Source organism: Lathyrus oleraceus, chromosome 6 (assembly GCF_024323335.1).
Source record: "Lathyrus oleraceus cultivar Zhongwan6 chromosome 6, CAAS_Psat_ZW6_1.0, whole genome shotgun sequence".
Classification (NCBI taxonomy): Eukaryota; Viridiplantae; Streptophyta; class Magnoliopsida; order Fabales; family Fabaceae; genus Lathyrus; species Lathyrus oleraceus.
Window position 1 is genome coordinate 36,099,706 of NC_066584.1, and position 3,197 is coordinate 36,102,902.

The following is a 3,197-nucleotide window of genomic DNA, read 5'->3' on the forward strand; positions in this document are numbered from 1 at the left end:
ACAACTTCGAACTTAAACCTTCGCTGTTGCAGGCAGTGCAACAGAATCAATTTTCTGGAAATCCTACCGAGGATCCAAACCTTCATTTATCCGTATTCGTCCAATACGCTGATACTGTTAAAGCTAATGGTGTCACTTCAGAGGCAATTCGACTTCGTCTCTTTCCTTTCTCGTTAAGAGGTAAAGCTAGAAGATGGCTTCAGTCTCTTCCTTCCAACTCAGTCACCACATGGAATGAGTTGAAGAAAGTCTTTCTTGCCCGATATTTTCCTCCAAGCAAAACAGCTATGTTAAGAGCCCAGATAAATGGATTTAAACAGAAAGATAACGAGTCTCTTTTCGAAGCATGGGAAAGATACAAAGACATGATGAGACTTTGTCCACACCATGGTTTAGAGGACTGGTTAGTAATTCATACCTTCTATAATGGTCTCTTGTACAACACAAGGTTAACAATAGACGCCGCCGCCGGTGGTGCGCTTATGGATAAACCTTACGCTGACGCTTATCAACTTATCGAGAGCATGGCCCAAAACCATTATCAGTGGGGAAGCGACCGAACAATGGTAGAAAAACCTCAAACAAAAGGGGACATGTACGAGATAAGTAGCCTTGATCATGTTAATGCAAAAGTGGATGCTCTTGCCCAGAAAATCGAAAGTTTGAATGTATCACCTCCAACCACCGTGGTTGCCGTAACTCAAAATTGCGAAGTCTGTGGAATTCAAGGTCACACTCCTACAGATTGTCAACTCCTAACAAGAATCCAAGCAGAGCAAGTGAACTATGCTCAAGGAAATCCCTACTCGCATACCTATAACTCAAACTAGAAGAACCATCCTAATTTTTCATATAAGAGTAATAATTCTTTATACGCACTAGGTCAAGCTCCTAGTCAAGCCCCAGTTATACCTCCTGGATATCAAAAGCCGACCCCATCTACACCTAACAATAACGTTCCTAGGAAATCCAACTTGGAAATCATGATGGAGAACTTCATAGCTTCTCAACAGCAAACGAATAAAGAGTTCTTAAACCAGAATGTACACACTAACGAACAGATTAAACAACTAGCAAGTAAAGTAGATGCCCTGGCTACCCATAACAAAATGCTGGAAACACAAATCTCGCAAGTAGCTCAACAACAAGCGCCTACTGTTGCCCCAACTGGTACATTTCCTGGACAACCCCAACCTAACCCGAAAAGCCACGCTCATGCAATTATATTAAGAAGTGGAACAGAGGTAGAAGGACCGTCTGACCCAAGGATTGAAAACCAAAACTCTAAAAAGTCAACTGAGGAAGAAAGTAAGCCTAAGGAAAAGGAAGAGTGTAATAAGGAAACCGTAGAAAAGAAAGATCCTTATGTACCTCCGCCACCTTACAAACCACCTATCCCTTATCCTCAAAGGCAAATTAAAACCAAAGACGCGGGCCAATTTAAAAAATTTGTTGACCTACTGAAACAATTAAACGTCACCATTCCTTTTACATAAGCTATTACACAGATGCCCTCATATGCTAAGTTCTTAAAAGAAATTCTTTCTAATAAAAGGAAACTTGAAGATAGCGAAACCGTTACACTCACTGCTGAGTGCAGCGCGATAATCCAAAATATGCCTCCTAAACTTAAAGACCCTGGTAGTTTCTCTATACCCTGTCACATAGGAAAATTTGTCATAGACAAAGCTATATGCGATTTAGGAGCCGGTATCAGTGTTATGCCCTTGTCCATATGCAAGAGACTTGAAATGGGAGAATTAAGACCAACTAAAATGTCTGTGCAATTAGCAGATCGTTCCGTTAGATATCCCGTAGGAATTCTTGAAAACGTTCCCGTGCGCATAGGTCAATTCTACATTCCCACCGATTTTATAATTATGGACATAAGAGAAGATGAAGTTACCCCCATTATATTGGGAAGACCATTCTTAGCAATCGCTGGTGCTATCATAGACGTAAAACGAGGACGACTCACTTTCGAAGTAGGAGAAGAGAAAATTGAGTTCATTCTTTCCAAATTTTTGAAAGCACCTGCAATAGATGACACATGTTACTTCATGGATATCATCGATGAATGCATAAAAGAAACAGAATTAGAAAATGACGATTTGTTTGACTGTCGTGTAGAAGACAGACTGAACCAATGTTTAGCAATAACATCGGATCCTACGCAATGCCTCAAGAAACCAACCCTCGACCTGAAAACACTTCCCAAAAATCTGAGATATGAATTCCTAGACTTAGAACTTGAACGACCAATGATAGTAAATGCAGACCTAGGAAAACTCGAAACCGAAAAACTCCTACATATCTTAAGAAAATATCCAACCGCACTAGGATACAACATCACCGATCTTAAAGGGATAAGTCCTTCTATTTGTATGCACCGCATCATGCTAGAAGAAGACTGTAAAACTTCTAGGGAACATCAGAGGAGACTAAACCCGATCCTGAGTGAGGTAGTAAAGAAGGAAGTAACGAAGTTATTAGAGGCAGGTATCATATATCATATATCTGATAGCAAATGGGTTAGTCTTGTACACGTAGTACCAAAGAAAGGGGGTATAACCGTGATCGAAAATGAAAAAGGAGAAACTATAACCAAACGAATCGAATCGGGATAGAGAATGTGCATTGACTATAGGAAGCTAAACAAAGCAACCCGAAAAGATCATTTTCCTTTACCATTCATAGACCAGATGTTAGAACAATTAGCCAAGCATTCTCATTTCTGCTATCTGGACGGTTACTCAGGCTTCTTTCAAATACCAATTCATTGTGATGACCAAGAAAAGACAACATTCACATGTCCTTTTGGTACCTTCGCTTATCGACGAATGTCGTTTGGCTTGTGCAATGCTCCCGCAACCTTTCAAAGGTGCATGATGGCAATATTCGCCGATTTTCTCGAAAATATCATGGAAGTATTTACGGACGATTTTTCCGTATGCGGACAATGCTTTGAAGAATGTCTTGAAAACCTAGAAAGAGTTCTAGAACGATGTGTAAAAGTAAACTTAGTACTTAATTGGGAAAAATGTCACTTTATGGTACAAGAAGGAATTGTTTTAGGACACATCATATCAAATAGAGGAATTGAAGTAGACAAAGTCAAAATAGAAGTAATCGAAAACCTTCAACCTCCGAAAACTGTGAGAGAAGTACGAAGCTTCTTAGGACATGCCGGTTTTTAC

The 3,197-nt window shown here is 39.9% G+C and overlaps 1 non-coding gene across 1 annotated transcript; it reads right to left on the reverse strand.

The window, feature by feature from the left end:
* Positions 1 to 287: 287 nt before the first annotated feature.
* Positions 288 to 394, reverse strand: LOC127099819 (small nucleolar RNA R71). Its single transcript, XR_007794286.1, has one exon. It is a non-coding gene; the product is annotated as a small nucleolar RNA R71 (small nucleolar RNA).
* Between the last annotated feature and the right edge of the window lie 2,803 nt (positions 395 to 3,197).